Source organism: Galleria mellonella, unplaced genomic scaffold (assembly GCF_026898425.1).
Source record: "Galleria mellonella isolate WM207_F2 unplaced genomic scaffold, CSIRO_AGI_GalMel_v1 utg56, whole genome shotgun sequence".
NCBI classification, from domain to species: domain Eukaryota; kingdom Metazoa; phylum Arthropoda; class Insecta; order Lepidoptera; family Pyralidae; genus Galleria; species Galleria mellonella.
In genome coordinates, this window is record NW_026442117.1 from 2,606,959 (window position 1) to 2,619,171 (window position 12,213).

Here is a 12,213-nt window from a genome sequence, read left to right on the forward strand (position 1 = left end):
TATCTATATAGACATAATACCTGTGTCTACGCCACAAACTTGCGTATGTACCTATTATTATTGTTATGTGAGTGATATGCGCATGCGCCTGCTGCCGTGAGAACGCACGTAATTTGCGCCCTCAAGGCTGCTATTTAAGCACCTAAATGTGTTTGACGTGGTGTTACATCGTGGTTCCTCTTTGATAACATCGCTCACCAAAATTATATGTTGCAGATACTTGAACAAGATGATGAGATTTTAACCGATTCCACAAGAATTTGACACACAAAGAATAAGTAACATAAGATTTCTTTAAAAGAATAAAAAAATAATATAAATCCATCAAAAGTAAGCTTTTTCTATAGAAAAAGAATCATCAGATTAATTGACAATTGACAAAAATATCGTAGCCATGAAAAAAAATACAATCCAATTGAGAACTTACTCCTTTAATATGAAATAAAAATTATTAAAAAAAAATAAACTATTAACGCCTCTTAAGGTGTTGTTGCAACCCTGGTGTTGTAGGGGGAGAAGGGATTGTTAGTAATGGGGAATAGCAACCTCATTACTAGCAATAAACCCTATTAGGTCGACCTCCACGCGGTTCCCCCTGGAAACCATCATGATTGATTCGTTGTTGAATTTGTCAGGATGGGCTAACTGACCTGCTTCATTCTCGCCTGTCATCCCTCACTAGTGCCCCGCCGGTGTATATCGATAGCGCGCGTGGGGTTACCATTCCATTATAACCCATTAAAAAAAAGACTAGTATAAGTGATATCCAAATGAATGATAATCTTCTTTTCGCCATCAAAGTCTAGAGAAACTTAGATATATAGATATCGGAGCGGTACCGATATTACTCATGCCTACCATAGACTACGCTAAGTAACCACGCTGCCCAAACGGGCCGAATGCTTCTATATTAACACAATGGTATAAAAAAGTGAGTCGTCAGCTTGTTTGTCGCTCCAAGTATAAAAAATATAATTATTAGTTCTTATTCTTAGTCATTTAACAACCGATTATAAGAGTAATACAAGCACAAGGTTGTAGAAACATGACACTGGGTGTATCTCATTTCTCATAGCTAGCAGAACAATTCATACACGTAATACATATCGATTGATTTTATTTAATTATATTACTTAACATCATCTTATAATATCAACTGTTATCTGTCCACTGTTGAACACAGGCATCCCCCATTTAACTATTTTATTTGATTATTTTGTTAAATTCCACTACCATTAGATTCGAAAAATAGATAACAGTAGGCTCCGAGCAACAATCTAATATTTTGCTTGAAGATACCTCGTTTAGAGGTGAAACACGACAAAAACGGCAGTTGGAGACTGAGAGCTAATATGGATGGTTGTAGAACTTCTGGTAGTAATGATGGTAATCAATCTTCGAATGTTGGCAGTTACACATATACTAATGGTGGCAAATTTAAACAAAATAATTCTAATCAAATAACTAGTAAAGTGAAAATAATGTGACGTACAAAAATTATAAATTTATATATTGAATGTTGAAATATAATGCAATGTTTATTGTGAGAATATTTACCAAAATTTTTTGGAGTAAGAGAATTAAAGAATAGCCTCCTTAATAGTTGTAGATGACAATCCCTCGTTTCGTTATTTACCAACTTATCACATAATAAGTGAAATTGGGCAAAAAGTATTAAATTAATAGCAAGTATATTGTCACCAAGACAAACTATATTTTAACACAAATGATTTAAAGTTGAAATTTGTAATGTAAGATGCACCTAATGATGTGTTTGAGCAACATCACATTTTCTGAACACACAAAGTAATTCATCAACAATGGACAATAAGTAATGTAACGCTATTGTAATTTTGACGACTGACGACTGTGACCCACATGGTACACGCGAAAAAATCGGCGCCAAATAGGCAGTAAAAGACTTTTGTGCTACACTCTATTCTGTCGTCCCGTCTAGTCAGAGCAACGTATTATCGCTTTCATATGGTTGGTAAAACTGGTAAAACAAAAGAGGTTTTATCTGCTATTGCTGGCGCCCGCCGGGCATATGGTCTCTGGCATTTTATCACAACTTTGGAGGTCAAAATGGATATCAATACATACCCTATATTAGTCATGTCTCCACTTTCCTAATAGTAAAAAAAACATTTGTAAATCAAATGCTGTCAGACTCATTATTTATGTTAAATTATTTTTCGAGTTATAAAAAATGCTCATGGTGTTCTATAGATTGCTAAATTTTATGCTTCATGAGTTATAGTAACATATCTCAATTCACAATAGCAAAAGTAGAGACCTGTAAATTCAATTTCGTAGCAGTTGAGGTATACCTTGATTTATCCGTGTGTCGATGAATAAAAGTCGACATATTCTGAAGTAAAGATTGAATTATGAAATATAAGTCATCGCTAGATTCATTGTATTCATTCATTGTACATATGATGCCTTAATGCCTTAAAATGAAGTCTTGAAAATTATGCTCCATGCTATTTTAGAAAAGTGAATCTCCAGCATTGGATTGAGGTGGATTGATTATGATAATGATGAAAACTTTTTAGCCAAAGTAATTTACTTAAATGTCTACCCTGTTTACTATTAATGATCATAATAAATCATAATTAATAATATATCCTAAAGATTTAGATCATTTAAATATAGACAAGATATCGAGTGTTAAAAAAGTCCCAAAAATGGTCACTCAACTATTGGCTACTACATACTACATACTACATATTCATAATCGATGTTACGAGTAAAAGAAAAAGTAGTGTAAAAAGTAAAGTAAATGACTGTAAAATATTTATATCACTTCACGTAGTTACACACTGATGAATTGTGTATGTACTTTACGATAGAAAATCATTTAGACAATAATCATAATAAATCATTTAAATAGTTGTAATGATTAATTTGTAAAGAGATATTCTGTGTAAATGTATATAATCATACCTAAAAATTATAAATACAAAATATATATTGTGTATTTTACTAATTTTGTTTTAAAAATAACTTGAATAATCTATATATGATAGTTTAATGAGAAAGTTAGTTAGCAATACACAAGAAGAATGTCGAGAACATATTATTATGTATCTACATCGTCCACAGTTTTGTCAAATAAATTATCATGTAGGCGTACACTAATCCTAATGAAATTACGTAAACTAACCTCACGAATTATTACAAAATATTATTTACTCTTTGCAAGTATATAAGCTATTTCCAAATCAGCATGCACTGAAAATACTACTCTATTGTAAAGTTTTAAGAATACTTTATGATTGTAGGTTTTAGCTTGCTGAATGTATAGATCATAAAACGCATAATACCTATTGGGTAGCAACTGTTTATGACGACTTTAGTGCCCTCTTTAAAATTAGAATCGTAAAAATTTTAACGGCTCACAATGAGATCTTTACGACTGGCCGTTATTCATTCTATTATAAAGCCTAGCTCATTGATAGAACTGATTTACAAAAAAAAAAAACGACGGAATGCAATGAAAAATCTCAAATTCCATTACATTATGCTACATTTATATCATAATATAACTTTATTACAATTATTAGCTGGTTATTTATTTTACACATCACACAATATCTTTTCTACGGGGGGGAAAGGGATTGTTAGCAATGGAGTTTGACAGCCCCATTGCTGGCTATATGCCTTATTGGGTCGACCTCCACGTGGTTCCCCCTGGAAACCATCGTGAACAATTCTTGTTGAATTCGTCACGATGGGCTAACTGACCTACTTCATTCATCCTCGCCTATCATCCTTCACTGGTGCCCCGCCTGTGTATACCAATAGCGCAGGTGGGGTTTCCATTCCATTATGAGCCTTTATAAAAAAAATATCTTTTCTTTTACTGTTGAATATTATGTAAGCAAAAAAAAAATATATTACTGGTACAAGCAGTGAAGATATTTTAATGTAATAACTTCCACAGCCGATCACGATTAAAGGTCCGGCATTGGTCCCGAAACTAGTCAGGTTTTCCCGATTTAAGTAAGTTAAACCAATAGTTATTACATTAAAATACCTTTAATGCTCGTACCAGTAATATGCATTTTTTTTATTCAAATCTTTACGCCAAAAACAACTTTTTCGTGTTGTGAGAATGAATTTCTATCATACACTGCATTTAGACTTACACCATTCATCAGTGCATGCGTGAACTTGTATACAAATCATAACCATTTTAAACCAACTCTATAATTCTGATAGAAAATCACTCAAACTTTCTATAATAGACTACATTTAGACTTAAGTATCTACAAGCAGATAAGATTTTTAATATTGACTTTTATATAGAAATACAAGAACACTGCGATTAATTGTAGTTTTTAGCTATATGATACTCGACTTTTATTAAAAAAAAGCAACTGCTTAGTTTCGTGCCCGTTTTTCTTAGTTGAAATTACATTTCGAGCTGAGCGTTAGATTTATAAGAAAATAAATATTTAAAATTACTTATAATTAGGTTACTTAAATAAAAATTATCATGATTCATCAATGTATGCGTGAACAGGTAAAGTATATTATTTTAGCAGCGTATACTGTTATCGCAGGCGGGGTTACCATTCCGTAATATTTCCGTTATTATGGAATGGTAACCCCGAAAAATAGCACACTTTACTTTCAACCGACTTTAAAAAGAAAGAGGTTCTCAGGTCGGTTATTTTTTTTTTGTTTGTTACCTCGTATCTTCGTTATTACAATCGATTTAGATTTTTTTTAACCGAAAAGATATACTTACAAGTTGTTCCCATAGAATTTTTATCCAAATCGTTTCAGTGGTTTTAAAATCAAACTAACTGGTTTTGCCATCATTAAAGTAGATTTTTTTGTGGAACACAATTCATATTATATATTGAAAACATACCCTTAAACCAAAAGTCGAATTAACCCTTTTTCGGGAACTCGATACTACATCTAAATGTATTTGTCTAGTACTACTTAACCGGAGAGGTATTTAACTAGTTCCATACTATTTTTCTATTGATCACATATACCTATTTATAGTTTTTAAATAATGTCTTTATAAATTAAATATGTATATACTCTCTTTAAATATTTACTTCCATATGCAACATTATATGCAACCTCTATTAACTAATAAATCAAAGATCAGTATTTTTCTGCTTTTTTTACTGTTACGATATTAAAATTTGTGTTGACACAGGATTCGACTACTATTCCGAAGCTCAGATTCTAAAAAAAGAAAGAAAACAGGTCATAAATCATCCATAGATTATAAAAAAAATAAAAAAAGCGACGACTCTAATCGGCCGGATTCATTTCTTGAGCTACCTGTTTTCGATACGGGACTGGATTAGATCGATAATGGTGGCAGGAGGGTTCCAAAATAAAAACTTGACGTAAAATTTGATATTGTTATATAGATAAATATATTTTTATTTTAATGTGAACAAAGAAATCATCTACCTTATAGATTTTTTTTTATTATTGTTTTTTTTTATACAACTTAGAATGGTAAACAAGTTGACGGCCCACCTGATGGAAAGTGGTAACCGTCGCCTATAGACATGAGCAGTACCATGGACATAACAGAGTATACTGTTTCGCCTATGATACCCTATATATATATATACACTGAGTCCTCAGAAATGGCAATGCATGGGCATTGCATTCCTGAGGACTCAGATGTTATTCCTCTGTACCCTGTAAATTCACGCCATATTCCACCCTTCAAACCGAAACACAGCTTTGCAAACAAAACGGCTTTACGGTTGAGAGATTGTGAAGATAATATTACACATATCAACATGTCCTATAAAGTTAAAGTAACAATTGATACTTACGTTGATGTAAACGATGTGATATCAAATAACTTAGATTTTGATCTCAAAAAAAAACAAAATTCATGGAGACTAAATTGATATACGAGTAGAACTAACATGAGAGTAAATCCAAATGATTGTGAAGAGATTTTTAAAAATTGATTCATACTTGTAAATGTGGCTAGATGCTTAAAATATAGCAATGTTATATGGATATCCCAGGTAATGTAGCTGTTCTCTATATATCTAGATTTTATTTATAAAAAAATATGCAACAAATAAGAAAATACCTACAAATTCGATCAATATCTTTTTACATTACATTACATTATATTATATATTGAGGTTACTGTACATTTATTTAAATTTTGCTGATTATCTTTGTATTTTTTTATGCAAGTTTATTTTTTCATCTTATGAATTATATACTACACATGTCTATAACATATACAAATATATGATTTATGTATCGAATTGTTTGTTGCTCAGCCGTTGCACAATGTAACAACAAACATTTCCGAAACTGGAGATGTTGCATTTGTTAGTATGGATTATGCGTTCATGTTGCTGTCCTAAATTCATTAGTACTGTCGTTAGAAGTTCTCAGAAACGCAACACTTAATAGTACTTGATGAGAAAATTTCACACCTCGCGTCACATTAATCTTCCTTTTTTTTTATAAAACAAATAATCTTAAGATTCGGTTGATTTCCAAGAAAGACTTACTGTCACCGACAATTTGATGAGACAATACAAAACTAATGGAATATGTTACTAATGCTACTGCATTTAGAGACTAAAATAAAAATATTTTTGGTAATAAAAGTGCAGGCTGCATACGTGATTTGTCACCCTTCAAAACTCTGTTGTCCACGCGATAGAAATACAAAGTTATGTCCTTGGGAACCGAACTCCCTTATTCAGATAATAAAAATGTTTAAAAAAATTTATATGGTTTTTAAATAAAATATGTAGTATATGCAGAATATAGGTATTCACAAGTATTATATTTATATAGGTTATAACATACAAGTATAGATACATCCTTTTACAAAATCCTGAGTTTGACAGTATCTGGAATATATATTTTATCAATTTTATTACACAAATTAGTAGTTACAAAATATTTATAAAAATTTACATGTACATATAAATTATCATATTTTATTTTTATCTAATTTCTATAAACATTTTCTTCTTAATCTTAATTTACGATTTTTAAACTAAAGATAAAAGTATAAACCACAGCATATAAATAGAAAATAAAAAATGTACATATTTTAGTTATTTTTTAATGTAATAATACGTACCATAAACAATGTCCATTACTCGAATTCTCTATAGTATAGAAATGTAGACAACAAATATCTGTATTCTAATCAAATTCTAATAATTTTTTACCATATCCATGTCCATGAGTATTGGAAATTTTGAGCACTTGAAGTTTTATATGTTATTAGAACGCTTCCACATAAAAAAATACTTTACTAATAAAACACTTCGTTAAAAGGATGATTGCATATAACTTCAAAGTTTTCACTATATAGAAGCTATTTTTGTAGAGATTCAATTCCATTTTCTTTGTTTATAACAAGATGATTTTGTTATAAACAAACACTCCAAATTTTTTTTTATAATATTATAAGTAGTTATGATAAAATAACACATATATTTCTTTCAATTATAACTTTTGTTTTTTACTTCTAGCTATTGATTTGTCAAGATCAGATAAATCTTCACTCTCCGTAGAAGAGGATTCGAGTCTCGGAAATCGGTATGTACACCTATTCGACGACATTCGACGAAAAATGAATAAAGCAAGAGATGCATGTAAGTCTTTCCCAATCAGTTTTTCAGCTTCCCTATTACATATAAGGATCTTTTAAATAGACGAAAGCTTGAGACAGTGAAAATAGATAAACATTTTTGTTTTATAAATATGTACACATTAATAGTTTAGGTGTGAGACGAAGCGTTAAACCAAAAGGGTTACGAATGGCTACCGCAACGTCTTATTCATTAGTTCTTGCCGTTCACAACCACATGCCTTCTGATGTATTTTTGCAGTAGAAAAACAAATGACTAATTCTTATTTCAACTCAATAAGGTTCTGATTCGTATAGATATTTAATTATCATTGATAGACATATCGTTAATACTTTAGACCACGTACTAATTCCAGTTGCCTATTCAGATGTCTCCCCTTACTTCATAAATAAAGCTTACAGTGAGATTAAGGTACGCTTTGAACGTTATACTCGTATAGGTGTTACTTATGAATGAAAGTACGTACTGGAATAATATTAACATTAAATAAATCCAAAGTGAATGTAATTTACCCTTCACATATGAGTCTCTCAAGGTTAAATATATTAAATTATAATATTAAGGAACTAAATGAGTATACGAGATTAGATGGGTATAAATAAATTAGGAATATACGTGCCTACTTTCTCAACAACGTATGCATAATATATGACAAACTAATTGGCTATAATATTCCGTAATCGAAATGAAAATCACACATTTCATAACTTTTTATAGTCTATGGTAATTAAGAGTCTTCGAATGCAGTTAAAGTATCATATGTCACTTGTTGACAAACGCAGGCCAACGATACTTCGAACTAAAAAAGTTTATATGAAATTATGTAACCAATTCATTGAATTTTAAAATAATACACCATACGATAACGAAGTATTATAGGGGGGAAAGGAATTGTAATAATTATTTACGTTACTTACCATTGATAACAATGTATATATGTAATATAATGTATATCGATTCGACCTCCACGGTTTCCTCTGGAAACCATCGTGGCTAAAAATTGTTGAATTCGTCACACCATGGGCTAATTGACCTGGTTTCGTACTCACCTATGATCGCTCATTAATGTCCTGCTAGTTTATACTAATAACGCAGGAGAGGTTACCATTCCATTATCATCCACTAAAAACTAGGTCTCATATAATATCTATCGATATGAATATATTGGAAAGATATATTTTAAATAGCATTGACGGAATTAGGATTATTTTACAGGGGGATGAAGGGTGAAGGGGAGGGGCTTGCCTAAAGGCCATACATATAAAATATAAAAAGACGCATATATATTCTTAAACATGTCCTTGCCTGTTCCCGATTCTGGGTTGAGCACCGGATATATATATATATATATATATATATATATATATATATATATATATATATATATATATATATATATATATATATATATATATATATATATATATATATATATATATATTCATAGGGACTAGTGATTACTTGCACTATAGATACGCGGAAAATATACATTTTACTATATAATTGTGATCAAAGTTACAAGCAAAATTAATAAACAATAATACATAAGTATACGTAGCTTTGTTATTGGTTAATTTAGTCAGTACTACCCACATTTTGTTCTAGAAATCTTTAAATGGGTGGTGTGCCAACATTCCAAATTAAGAAGGCGGTCACTAAAGCAAAATATAATAAAAATATACAGAGTATTTATTACCTTCAAAATTCAAGGTAAATATTAATGGTAAACTCAAATTATACATTGAGTACAAACCTTAGATACCTACCACTAAGTTAATCAACCATTGTCAATAAGTTTATATGTATGTAAGTTATATTATATGCGCAACTGTGAATTTATTTTTATACAGAATACATGTTACATCTTCGCCAACTATGAAACTTTAATGTTGAGCCAAAGATTTTTTAAGTAAATTATTTTTTTGTAAAAATAAATTATTATTATTATTTATACTACTTAGAAGGGCAAACAAGCTGACGGCTCACCTGATGGGAAGTAGTAACTGTCGCCTATAGACATGAACAGTATTATTATCTATTATATACATATTTTTATTCTTTTCATTTCTAACAATTTCTTACTTAAATATTATTATTTATAGCGTAATAATTGTCTTTCGAAGAATCTTGTGACTAAGTTTGTCATCTAGTGTATATTCGTACTTAAAGAAATTACGCTTTTTTAAATACATTTAAGATTATTAAGGTTTTTAATTTTCTTATCTTTATGTTTGTATGACGAAATATTGTACCATAGGAACATTCATGACATAAGTATAATAAGAATACACAAATAAACTCCAAATAAAACATAGTAACTAGAATTTTTTTTATCTAATAGTAACCTATAAACCTACATAATCACCGAAACAGGATTTATTATGATCAGTTTTATCGAGCATCGAATATCGATTGTTGGGGTCAATGAGCTAAACTGAGTAATTTTGTTGTCCCAAATACAGCCTGAAAATGTAGGAGTGGCTATAACTGGGTTATCGTTACAGTAATATGTCCATACTTTAAGTCAGACAAATAATAAAATTTTTATTTAATAACTAAATTCACAGAAACTATTATCAATCTTTAAATATTTATGATTTATTGTAAACATTTATTGTTGTTTGCATTTTAATTTTATTGGTTAAATTTATAATTAATTTTACATTACTAGTTGAAGTATTATCCTAAATATTTATTTAAAAAAAAACAAGAAAAAGTAATTAAAAATTTTAAAAATTATTTAAAGATAAAAAATTTCTGTGAGATCACTGCCAGCTGGTAGGGTGCCTAGGATACTTGAAATGATTTATTGTTTGATTTAATACCCACAATATTTTTAAGTGCAACACTGGATTAATGTTTTGCTCTCTTTTTTTCTTTGATATGAAATAAACACTGATAAAATATTATATATATTTTCTTTCCTACTAATTATAGTTACCTGTATATTGAAGTGCTTGAAAACTTGTACCAAAAGACAAACACGATACAATAATACTTTTTCCCTTTGGTAATCATCTAACAAATATACTTAGGCCTAAATTAGACGTGGTAACCCTGAAAGCTTTTATTGTATGTATTCGTAAGCCGAATATCATCTACAAGTATAGATTAATAACATTTAGATAGAGGGGGGAAAGGGATTGTTAGTAATGGAGACTGAGAATCCCATTGCTAGCAATATACCCAACCAGGTCGACCTCCACGCAGTTCTCCCTGGAAACTATCATGGTTAATTCCTGATGAATTTATCATGATGGGCTAACCGGCCTGTTTTCATTCTCATCTATCACCCTTCACTGGTGCTCCGCCAGCATATCCCGTTAGCGCAGGCGGGGTTACCATACCATTTTCACCCATCAAAAAAAAAACATTTAGATAGAGTGTCTCTCTACAAACGCGTTACTAAAAACAGTTCAACATTTTTATTTTTCATTCAGACAACTCGTTACTTCGATATAGATGAAAATTTAGAATTAGAATAGTAACTCTGCCTGTGATATTGGTTTATGCTAAACGAGTAGTAGTGATGATAAGTAAGATGAAATCAGGTAAACTAAGCCATCTTGACTGATCCTGATGAATAGCCCCCGTAATTTCTATGGTAGACCACATATATATTTACCCATAAGTAAGAGTGAATTAAGCCATCTTGACAGATTCATAAGAATATAGCCACGATAATTTCAATGATAAACCGCATAGATGATTACCCAATCCAACTAAATTATCTGTTGCTAGAAATAGAAATAAAATTCCCCCATAGCTAACAATCTCTTCTCCCCCCCCCCCCCATTTATCACTTCATCACTGTACTTAAATAGAGAAGCCAAAATACAATAATTATTACACACCAACTAATATACAACACTAAGAAATATCGTGAATATTTTGATTAAAATTATTACGTGTTAATCAAGAGCTTAGCATTTATTGAAGCGTTTTCTAATACTCAATACTCCATCTAAGTAAGTATTGTAATTGTAAGTAGTGATTAAATAGGATATGAAAGGTCGCCGGTGGGTGCGTACCGTGAACGAGTAACCGAAATTAAATTATCGCCCATTCATTCACTTTCGACATTGTAAATTGTGAATTGATTGTGTGATAATGGTACCAAAGAAAGCAGGGTATACCCAAACTTGCCGTAAATGTCACAGCGTTGCAATTCAATGCAGTTGGTAAGAAACTAGGTTACGTTACTCCCACAAGTCACGAGATGGAAAATTGAAGATTCACTTTCGTATTTTATGACAATGTTTATTTCAATACAATTTTTATTTTCTCTATATGCAAATAATTTTATTAACGACTAGTTTTTCGTTTTTCTTACGCGTAGGTTATATATATTTCCTACAATCACGTGTGATAACCAATCAATAAGACCACTACTAGATGGGATATCAAGGCAAAAGGTACACCAGATTTTAAATTAAACCTTCTGAAACAGAACTGTGATTACTGCAAATTTATTAATAGATTTATTAATAATATATAAGTATAAGATATATTTGAAATAATAACAGGTAAATTAGTCAACGTCAACAAGAATGAAAAAAATAATATTGAAATCGATTCAAAA

The 12,213-nt window shown here is 30.4% G+C and overlaps 1 protein-coding gene across 2 annotated transcripts in view; it reads left to right on the forward strand.

Moving 5' to 3' along the window:
* The first annotated feature begins 7,561 nt into the window (after positions 1–7,561).
* The window catches only part of LOC113516175 (protein split ends), a 133,806-nt gene continuing 129,154 nt past the window's right edge, over positions 7,562–12,213 (forward strand). Inside the window, exon 1 of one of the 2 annotated variants that reach the window (XM_052899100.1) lies at positions 7,562–7,578. The gene's annotated coding sequence lies outside the window, so the exon portion shown is untranslated. Of the gene's footprint in view, positions 7,635–12,213 lie in introns of both variants that reach the window. The other variant, XM_052899099.1, reaches the window with a different exon arrangement.